General features: G+C 40.7%; 1 protein-coding gene and 1 pseudogene across 2 annotated transcripts in view; one reads left to right on the forward strand and one right to left on the reverse strand.

Annotated features, from left to right (window-relative positions):
* Positions 1 to 4519, forward strand: part of FTSH11 (FTSH protease 11) — a 160501-nt gene extending 155982 nt beyond the window's left edge. For both annotated transcript variants that reach the window (XR_015688167.1, XM_087664683.1), the window contains exon 19: positions 42 to 4519. The gene's annotated coding sequence lies outside the window, so the exon portion shown is untranslated. The remainder of the gene's footprint in view (positions 1 to 41) is intronic.
* Positions 880 to 4134, reverse strand: LOC148016055 (uncharacterized; annotated as a pseudogene).
* Positions 4520 to 11457: the final 6938 nt, after the last annotated feature.

Below are 11457 nucleotides of genomic sequence, written 5' to 3' on the forward strand. Positions count from 1 at the left end.
CTTTCTGTATTCACAGGTAATGATAAGGTTGCTCTTCACAGGCAATATTTGAAGCTGTGAAAGGATGAATTTCAAAAGATTATGTTCGTTTCTGCTAGAACAGGTCACTTCTCTTACTTAAAGGCCTTGCATGTGTGGAGCAGAAGTTTTAGTGTCTTCATGATACTAAAAGTTTCTGCTAGAACAGGTCACATCTCTTACTTAAAAGGCCTCACATGTGTGGAGCAGAACTTTTAGTGTCTTCATGATACTAACATCACCCTAACAATTATACGAGCCATGGGGAAACAAGGCATGGAGAACGAGCATAAACTTGTGTAAAATACTTGCTTGAAATTACAAAGATAGGTTTTAAGTATTCACATACAGTTAGCAAGCCTTAGTTTCAGAGTCTGGAGTGATTATATGTAGGCAAGTCTTGGTTTCATCAATGTTATCGCTACCACTTAACAAACTAGATCTGTCCTTCAGCAAAACTAGATTGGGTCTTTATGATGCAAGGATGTGCACGCGCGCACACATGGAGAGAGAGAGAGAGAAAGAAAGAAAGAAAGTTATATTAACGTCTTCTAAAGACCAAAACTAGCCTATGAGACAAACTGTGATACAATTGATGAGGTCCAGCTATCCAAAATAAAAGTGCTGAATGAAAAGCTAAAAACTGGAAACTGAAAATATGGTGCTGTGAGTGTGATAAGTGTCGTGTATGTGTATGTGCGTATGTAGCTCTGGTACTCCAGATAATGGCTACAAAAGGGGAACAAATGTCGGCTGTGATAGGGAAACAACTGTCGGCTGTGATAAAGTGGTGCGATGTGTATATGTAACAGATGCAGGGAGATATACTATCCTGGGATGTAGTAGCAGTCGTCGAAGTCGCTAATAGCAGGTGATCCCTCCTGGATGCAGGATGTGGTACATCGGCGGTGGAGAAAGAGCAAACTGGAGATCTGAGATCCAATGTGTCGAGTGTCGTCAGATCTCAGTCTGCTGTCGATGTAGATCAAGAATCCTCCGGATCTCCTGTCGGTGTGGCTGTGGGGTCCGAAACCCACGGATCCTCGTGCGGCGTCGGGTACGCTGGTCCTTAGCCTGCTGTAGTGTGAGCCCGGAGGTCTGGCTGGAGGCTGGTACAGTAGCTTTCACTCTGTCTGTCTGAAAGAACTGTGTAATAGTCGTCTGGGTGGGCCCCTCTCTGACTGGGACCCGCTGTGTGCTCTGCTCTCTGATGTGCCATGCCTCTCCCAGAAAACGGCCAAATGATCTCTGATCCATATCAGTCATACATCCCTGAAGTGAGCTGCTCAATGTGTATCTAGATCTCAACTCTGAGTATGCCAGGCATTTGAGAACAAAATGCTCCTCGCTCTCCACCTCTGATCTGCAAAGGGGGCATATCCTCTCCTCCTGTGGGATGCCACTGGCTCTGCCACTCTCAATCATAAGTTGATGTGATGATACCCTGAGCTGTTCAATAAGAACTCTCAATCGATGTGGCATATAGATCTGCATATATCTTGGAATCTCTATGAATCCCTGCTCTGATATGCTCAAGAACTGTGTATAATAATGTGCCATCTTCGATGGCAGTGGCTGTGCAGGGCTGACCCATGTCCTCTGTATATAAACATGCCATATCTCCTGTCTGATGACTCTGTTCCTCTCAGAGAGAGAGAGGGTGTAAGTGGGAGCCTGAGTATCATATAGAAGAGGTGGGAGTCTATCAATGTCTAGCCCATGTCTATTAAACCAAGCTCTAGCCTGTGCATACCATGATGTGGTATCCCTCACTCGAGCCATCTCTTGAGATGCCATACATGCTCTGTATGCAATGCGATCTCTCTCCATATCCTGAAATCTGTGTAGAAAGCAGACTGTCTGAAATAATGCCTCGACTAGCATGGGCGGTGTGGCAAGCTCTGCTCGCACAATGTCATGTGGGACTGAGGCCTTGCTGCGAATTAATCTAGATATCATGATCACCTGAGGTCTCTCCATCAATGTCCATACATAATCGGCAAGGCCTGGTCCCCATATAGCTGCTCCATACATCAGTACTGGAGTGACTAGAGTATCAAAGAGCCACCCCTTGGTGCAGGGCTCCTGGAAATGTGCCTGATGACACTGTCGCTCCATAAGAGCCAATGCTGAGTATCCTCTAGTGAGGCAGTCACGAGCTGCCTGTGTCATCGAGAAAGTCCTTGAAGCTGCTGTAAAGGTGACTCCCAAATATACATATGATCCAGTGACCTCAATACTCCCTCTTGCTGCCATGAAAATACTCTGTCTGCGTATCTGAGCTGATGTATGGAATATAAGAACCTTGGTTTTACCAAGGTTCATTGTCATGCCTCTCTGTATGCAAAAATCATCCAATGCTAATAAATGCTGCTGTAATCCCTGAGCTGAATCTGAGACCAACACAATGTCATCTGCATATAGTAAGATATGAAGTGTGGCTCCACTGAGATCTATACCTCCACCAGCTCGCTGTTGAATAAACTTTGCTATCTCATCAATGTATAGCCCAAATAGAGTCGGTGAGAGTGGGCATCCTTGTTTCACACCAATGGTGCTCACAACGGGATCTGATATACCTCTCGGACATCTGACTCTGCCAGTAACCTGCTCATATAGTGCATAAATACCCCACATCATGTCATCATCCACCCCCAGATCGAGTAGGCGTCTGAAAAGCCTCTCTCTCGGAACCATGTCAAAGGCTTTGCGGAAATCCACAAAGCAACAATACAATCTCTGTTTCTTCACTCCTGTCTGGTCAATCAGACAACGGAGAGTGAAGATGTGGTCTATGGTAGAAAATGCCCGTCTGAACTCTGCCTGTCCAGGTGTGCGCATGCACTCTCTCTCTGCCAGCGTGCTGAGCTCCTCCTCCATCACCATGCCATAATGTTTGGCCAAAATTGGCCCCATCATGATGGTCCTATATGTGTTAGGATCCATAGGATCCCCTGACTTGTGGATAGGTATAATGGTGTGCTCTGTCCACGAGTCAGGGAACCCCTCAGACAATGCACGGTTGAAGAGGTGAGCAATGAGTGGAGCCAATGTGTCTCTGCCATATATAATATGCTCTGCTTGAAGATCAAACTGGTCTCGAGCGCGGCCATGCTGTAACCGTGAGATAGCATGCTTCATCATACTAGTGGTGAAAAAGGATGAAATACCCGGTCTCGGTGTACAGGGTGTGGGTATCAGCGGCTGTGCGGGTACATGATATAAACTCTGTGCGTATCCATGCCATATTGCAGGGTCATGTATCGGTGTGGGTGAGCGTGGTTCTCTAATCTGCCTCCATGCCTCTGCACAATCTCTGCTCATAAGAAGGTGGTATATATCCCAATATCTCTCCTCCTCCCATTCCCGCTTTTTACGGCGGGTCAAGCGGTGCATGCGTCTCTGCGCCTGTCTGTGTGTGATCTCTCCTCTGGCCTCCAAATTGCGTAGCTGTCGACGTAGATCTCTGCACTCATCATCATACCACCTGTTCTGTGGCATGGTACCGGTCCGAGTGGGGTGCGTGTACGTGTGATGTGGAAAACTGAGTGTAGCAGAATCATGCAGAATGCGTGTGATATCAGTGGTTAGTGTATCAAGGGGCGCGTATGGATCAAGTGACGTGATGTGCTCCTCCAGATGCTGTGAGTAAACATGTGAGAGCTCATGAGTGAAGTGTATGGTAGTATGCATATGGGGTATGATATCTGCAGGTGGTGATGGTAATGAGGTGAGGAGTGAGAAAGTGAGAAAGGTATGATCGGCACCGAGTGGAAGTCTCCCAAGGTCGAAGGACTCGATAGTATCCATCCCATCGATCGGTCCGAGCAGATAATCTACAGTACTCTCGCCCCCCCCATGTGGGAAGCATGTAAGACCTCCTGAATATGGCCATCGTGCCATCCCGTTATAAATAACGAGATGATATCTACTACCAAGCTCAAGTAAATGCCCTCCATACCTTGTGGCGTCTGGCCCAGTATGTGCTGACTCTCGACTGATCCCCAACTCCTCAGGGTCTAATGCTCTCATGATCTCTGGTTGCTCCATATCAAAATTCTCTTACTGTCGGCTCTGTGTGTACCCGTTGAAGTCTCCCATAAGGAAGACCTCACCCAAACTAGAATACAGAATAATGTCCTCTGAGAGCTGTGAATAAGGGGAGGGGGAATCTCTGGCCTGAATATCACCCTGCATAGTAGCATATCTGGACCCTCGTGGTGAAAAGTAGCATACTGCCATATAGATCCATCTCTCATGTGATATCTGCACTCTGATCCATATGTAACTGGCTTCCTCATCTCGTCTCACTAACTGGATATGTCTCTGTATCCCCTGACGGAATAGAACTGCCACCCCTCCTGAGCCCCTAGATGTACTCTGCCTAGTAGTAGCCCGAGAGAGAGAGAGAGAGAGAGAGAGAGAGAGAGAGAGAGAGAGAGAGAGAGAGAGAGAGAGAGAGAGAGAGAGAGAGAGAGAGAGAGAGAGAGAGAGAGAGAGAGAGAGTCCCTTGGCATATACCAGTTTCCTCAGCTGTTCTGCTGTTTCCTTAGTTCTTTGTGACTTGTACTTATACTGCAATTAATATAAATACTCTTTATTTGAGAGAGAGAGAGAGAGAGAGAGAGAGAGAGAGAGAGAGAGAGAGAGAGAGAGAGAGAGAGAGAGAGTCCCTTGGCATATACCAGTTTCCTCAGCTGTTCTGCTGTTTCCTTAGTTCTTTGTGACTTGTACTTATACTGCAATTAATATAAATACTCTTTATTTGAGAGAGAGAGAGAGAGAGAGAGAGAGAGAGAGAGAGAGAGAGAGAGAGAGAGAGAGAGAGAGAGAGAGAGAGAGAGAGAGAGAGAGAGAGAGAGAGAGTGGATGGAGATTTGATTTGGTTACAGTACTACCCCATCCAAGGGCCATGCTATGTAGGAAAACAAAAGAGGATCGAGTGTCAAGGATCGTGGTGCAACCAAATCTCACATAGAGATAAAGCTGTGTAATTATGGTCCATATCTCTTACATCGATTTTGGATTTGTTTGAAAATGACAGATGATTTACTAGGTGTGCAAAATTCTGTCTAATTGCATTATTCTAGCAGGACCATAATATATTCAATGTTGAAGACCACAATCTAGGCACATTCTTCAAGTTAGAGAAAGGTTTGTGGGGCTTGGGAATATCACTAGGATCATTGTAAATTTTATATTTCAGTTGCTACATTATACATATTACATGAATTCAGTGTTTGCAAGGCATTTCTTTATATTCATTTGTTTTAAAGACCATTCCTTTGCCTTAGCCATTGCCATTATATCTCAAGGCTATTTGCATGAGGGAGATCAAAAGGGATACTCATAATTTGTGCCATGTGTCTATGTAGCCATTACTATCTTGTATATTGGGTTTGGTATTGTTATTTTAGAGTGCAATGGAGTGCGAGTGAGGAACAGAGCTTCATATGTTTTTCATATATGCAATCATTACAAAAGTTGAGATAATAGCCTTTTACATCAAACCTCCTTGAAGAGGAGAAACCTTGAAGGCATTTTTGGCTCATTTGGCCAAGTTTTTTTGTGCCAAAGTTTCATATGTGAATGAACTTCAGCCACAACAAAAAACTTGCTAGGTAATGCTTTACAATGTATATAATACAAAAGCTCATCTTTGTTGCGTTTGACAATTTGCATAGAGCCCTTATGGACCTTCCAAGATCCACTACCAAAGGTAGTAAAATACCCTCTTGTATCAAGCTGCCCAATTAATAGTAGACTTTTCTTTATGCTAGGTATATATTTGACATCTTGTAAAATCAGCTTTTGGTCATTTTCAAGGGTCAAGTGAATGCTACCTAGGCCCTCTATTTCACAGGTATAATTGTTGTCCAAGTAAACCTTGCTTAGGTAACTTGCAGTGTATTCAAGAAATGACTACAGAGAGAGCAACATGAAAGAAGACACTAGTATCTACTATTCATAATTGGGATAGCTCGTCATGACCTAAAGATAAAGCATTACTTACTTGCTTTTTTAGTGATGTGCATATCACTTGTTGCCATAACATCTACATCATTATATGAGGCTTCAACAAGTATCGCTCCAGTGTCAGAGAGCTCTTCAATGACCACACTAGTTATCACCTTTCTTGTCATCCTTTTTTTTTCTTGTTTCTCTCTTTCTTGTTCTTGTTTGTAGTATCGATAATCACACTTTTTATGCCCTTTACGCCCACATTGATAGCACATAACATCTTGTTGTTTGCCCTTGCTTTTACTCTTGCTTTTGCTTTTACATCATGGTTTCTAAATCTAAAAAAAAGCCCCAAAAGTTATGCCAAGATGGCACACTGTGCTTGTGCACGTGAACACCCAGTGCACCGCTGGATCCACGTGAGCTATTGACTAGCGCTGTGGTGTCTGCCAGACCTGTTGCTGTCGATTTGGCACGTGGTGTCCACCAAGTTTGTCGTTAGCACGTGTCACTTGGTGTCCATCTGTCGACATGCTGTTGCGTCTGTAGAGTACATGCTCCTCTTGGTCGGACGCTAGTTACTGTGACCTCCTGGAGAATCCCAAAATATTGCAAGCATTGCATTTGAAATAAATTTATTAATCTAATTGCTCAATGCTTAGTTGCTAAGGCAAGCACAATCAATTGTGAAAGAGGTTTCTCCAAGATCAACTGCGTCAAGTCTAATGACCACAATCGATTGAGCTTAGAGAATGTTAACAAGCCTATATCAATGATTCATAATAGCATTGATTAAATCGAATATGTATAGTATAAATTGAATGGAAAAGTTATCTTACACATGAATTAGAAATTTATCGTTGTTAAGTGCTTTTGATTAAAAAGTTTCCTTGCACAAAGTTTAGATCTTGAAAGGTTAAGCACACATCATTCGAAGGTCATATTTTGAAAAGTCACCTTCAAGTGGGAGGGCAAGATCATAGAGAGACCTTCAAGAGAAAATATGGACTAGCCCTTCAAAAATGGACATTGGGACTCCGACCCCACCGACTACCTTCGACAAACAATCAACTGTTGACTCTGACCTATTTGAGCAGAAAATGACCTATGCCTTGCTGTCGAGTGATTGTCTGAGCAAAAGCGAGCTTCTTCTCGTGCGCAGAATTGACTCACACTTCTTGGGAAATGTATATAATGTTGCCATAGCTTTGATACCAATTTGTTGTGACAGATTGCAATGGAGTGTGATACAGAGCATGAATAGAGTTGAGAGTGAGAATGAGGGAATCCAAAGATGAGTGTACCAGTAAGTGTGTTACTCTACACAAAGAATAAAAATTTATTTATATGTTAGGGTACAAATAAGGGTGTGTTCGTACCTGTAAGTTTATACATGGAGTTTAATGGCACTTTACACCCAACAGGTACATGTGAATTTCGTTTCACTTTTAACCTGGGACCTTCCCCTCCAACAATGGCACTATCCACATGTTTTGGTAGTCTATATAACCACCTCATCCAATATTGGCTCCTACTAATGTCAACCATAAGCAACCACCCTCTTGGTTAGAGATAGTGCTCTAGGCTTATTCTAAGCCATGAAGGTTAACGAATAAATATGGTGTCTTAAGACTTGTCTAAAATTGATGCTTTACAACTTCTAGGGTGCTTTACCTAACCCATCAACCCAATGTTAATTACACTAATTACATTCAACTTTGAACATATGGCTAAGTTGCACAAGGTAATTGTTGATAACCCCACATGATCTTGAAAATAATTGTAAAGGTCCCATGTATATACATCAACCACCAACAATAACTTGACCAATACAATTTTGAACATCTCAAAGCAAAGAACTTAGTGCACACATGCTCACTACACCATCGAACAACACCACTCAAGAGGTGCAATTGCCTACACAAGTTCAAATGAGCTATAGTGTTTCTAATATAATCAGCCTTTTTGAGCATGTTTTCCATCTACGAAGCTATTTTTTGGATTGTAATTGCATATATAATTTCTACTAGGATCATGAGTGGTTGAGGCCTCTTTTGATGTCCCTTTTAATAGTTAATGATCGTTAGAAAGTTCTAAATACTCATGGAAAGGCTTGTTACTAAATAGCCATGTTAGTTACTACTCAAGAGAATGGAATAGAGATAATGATAGTGATGTGGGGGATAGTATTCCAGGCCTAGTTGACTAGAATCCTAGAATGGGAAAATAGAAACATGTTTGAGTTGCAAAATGTAGCTTTGGTTGAGACAAAAAACAACACAACGAAAAAGTGGGTGTTATGTTGATTTCTAGGAATATTTTAATATTGGATGTGTAGGGTTGGGTAATATCATTTGTAATTTTAAAAAATGGGTGATATGTTGATATCTAGGAATATTTTAATATTGGGCGTATAGGATGGGGCAATATCATTTGTAATTTGAAAATCTAAACCAAAACACTTGAATTTCTCAGTAATATAGGGTGAGTGTTTAATGTTAAAAGAGTTTTGATAGGATACATTATACTATCAAAGGTTGTAAAATTACAATACATGAATTTCAAAAACTTTCAAGATCAGGTTTTAAAACTCAATATAAACATTTGTAGTATGTAGTGAACGATGATGTTGGCATCCATAGACTTGCACTATGTTTCTACTAAAAAAGGAAAGTGTTATTCTTCATGGCTATAGAAATGGAGTGAATGAATAGTAAAGGAGAGGAAAACTAGCTCTAATGAGTGTGAATAGCAAATGATGAAGAGAGGAGAGGCATAGCTCAAAGAGTGAAAAATAGTTGCAAAACTAAGAGCAACAAATTGTGTGGAAAGACATGGAAAAAGATTAGAAAGTTGCAGGATGAGAGATTAGGTTTTAGGGGCTATTGACAAATGTGGATCTCATGTAGAAGCGAATAGTTAGAGAGAGTGAGAAGGAGGTAAAAGAGGGTGAAGAGTTGACAAGAGCGAACAGAAATTGCATGTGTGGCCATAAGCAAAAAAGTCGCTTGAAAGTGGGCTTTAACTTTCTTGTGTGGAAACACATTCAGGTTCATTTCACATTTTTGTTTCGCATCCCCAAAAGAACGTTTCAAGCAGTTATGACTTGAAGCCATGTATGTGGTTTCTAATTGTATTACACTATACTTGTCATAGATGAAGTGCAACTGTGGGATATTGTTGAGAGTTGGGAGCTAATAGTCCATATCATTGCTTAGCCTAGTTGGCTTATAAATGTAGCCATGTCCACTCCATGGATATACATGCGGGGATCTAACCTCAATATTGTGTGAGTCCTTTTTTAGCAACCTTAATGGATCTTAAGCAACTCGCTAAGGAATTTTTGCTTACTCATTGGAGAGATATGAACGGAAAGTTTTCATCGATGGCGTTCCATGAATCATCGTATATGAAACAAATTAAACATAAATAATCCATCACTTGCATTTTACTAGGCGCTTGAGCAAGACAAGGTCTTTGCGCATGCATGGAAGGCCACTTTGGTCAATTTGTATTACAGAAACTATTTATTTAGAATATCTGGGAGGTGATTTGAAGGCCATGAGGAGATACCATGCGTAGGATTCTAGATTTTTACAAATCCATTGAGTCATACATTGTTTGGAATTATAGACTCAAATGGCATTTTTACGTGATTGATTATAGCTTGCAAGTCTTTTATTTACATGGCTAATCTTGTGAAACATTTATTTGTGTTGTAAATTGATGTCATATAGTATGTCCAATCAGAGCACTACGAACATTTCAAAAAATGACAATAGATTTTAATGTCGTCATGAAATTGGTCAATGGATACACACACATGAGGTGTATGTTGTAAGTGGTTGAGTAAAACGAGCATCCTAGACTTGATGAGAATCCCATGTTGCATACAAGAGAGGGGAGGGTAGGTATCTTTACCAAGTGTGGTATCATAAACTTGTGGAAATTTCAATGTTCTTGTTTTGCAGTATGCACCATTGGTGATGTTGTTTAATATATTAAATAAATACACATCCAACATTAGAGATTGATATAGAGTACATATTGAACTATCTAGCTATAGTCATATAGATTTATGCTCAATAAACATTCACGATGGTAAAAAAGTTCCAATAGGAGTTGTAAGGTCTAGACTTATCACCTACCAAAATCCTTGTGAAAACCCTTGAAGGTTTGAGTTTAGATAAAGTGTCATTTAGCTATAGCCATATAGATTTTTGCTCAATAAACATTCACGATGGTAAAAAAGTTTCAATAGGAGTTGTAAGGTCTAGACTTATCACCTACCAAAATCCTTGTGAAAACCCTTGAAGGTTTGAGTTCAAATAAAGTATCATTTTAGCCAAGATTTAGCCAAGTTGTATGTTGATATGTCAACTATAGTTGCTCAACTATCAACGTTCATCTGTGCAAGGTCTAAAGTGAAGCAAGTCTACCTCAAACCCTTGATCGAGATTAGTGGCCCCAACTGAATGAACCATAGTGGACAAAATTCTTAGTTATCTAGTTTAATTCTAAGCTGTAATAAGGGGGATCTTGCATATGTCCCATAAAGTTAATAGCGATAGTTGAAGGTAAGTTCTATACATTTTTTTTGGGTAAGGGAGACTCATTAAAGAAGTCTCTAAAGCTCATCGAGAATGTGGTAGGTATTTACTTCTACAAAAACATTGAAAGATCTTGCTTTCGTTCAAAATAACCATTATGCTAGTTCAATATGGCACACTTTTAGTCCCAAATACATCTTGGACATAGTGCTAAATACATCGTAAAAAGTTGTATCTTTATTGTATTTAGCTTAGTATGCCGCAAATCACAATTCAACCGAAAGAACCCTTAGTCTTTAGTTAGTGTATTTAAATAGTATGACAATATGCATGAATGAAAAATCCATAGGTTCAAGAGGCGTAAACTAGCTAAAAGCCAATGACTTGAATTGTTAGGGCTAATATCTTATGAGCATGGGTATTGTAGATGGGGGAGGTAGTGTTCATGATGCCATAAATATGGTTGAAATAGGTGGGCTTGTATCCTTCACCTCCAATCAACACTTTTTGGCTTGCTTGGGCGAGTGGTTATGGTTTCAGTTTCATACAAGCTTAAATAGGAAAACAATCAAAGTTTGAATCGAGTTCTAGGCAAGTATAGTTAGGTGATAGTCATAGTTTTCGGGTGAGTGGCCATATTTTTAGAGTAACAATGTGGTTTTAGGCAATCTTACATATTTTTAGGTCCATAAATTTTAAGCAACGGGCCACACTTTTAGCCAAGGATAATGTGATTGGATATCATAATGCTTAGGGCTAGTATTGTTAGTATTAAACCACATCAACTATTTTATGGAGCTTCTTGTAGGTGATTGTGGTGTGAGTATCTATGCTTTAAAATTGGTGGACTCGTGATAGATTATATGACATATTATAGCCTTCAGTTTCTTGGGATTTCAAGGATCTAAAAAATAATGTGATAGCTTTA

This window comes from Lygodium microphyllum, chromosome 23, assembly GCF_053477565.2.
Source record: "Lygodium microphyllum isolate KBCC chromosome 23, Lygodium_microphyllum_v1.1.10, whole genome shotgun sequence".
In the NCBI taxonomy this organism is placed as follows: domain Eukaryota; kingdom Viridiplantae; phylum Streptophyta; class Polypodiopsida; order Schizaeales; family Lygodiaceae; genus Lygodium; species Lygodium microphyllum.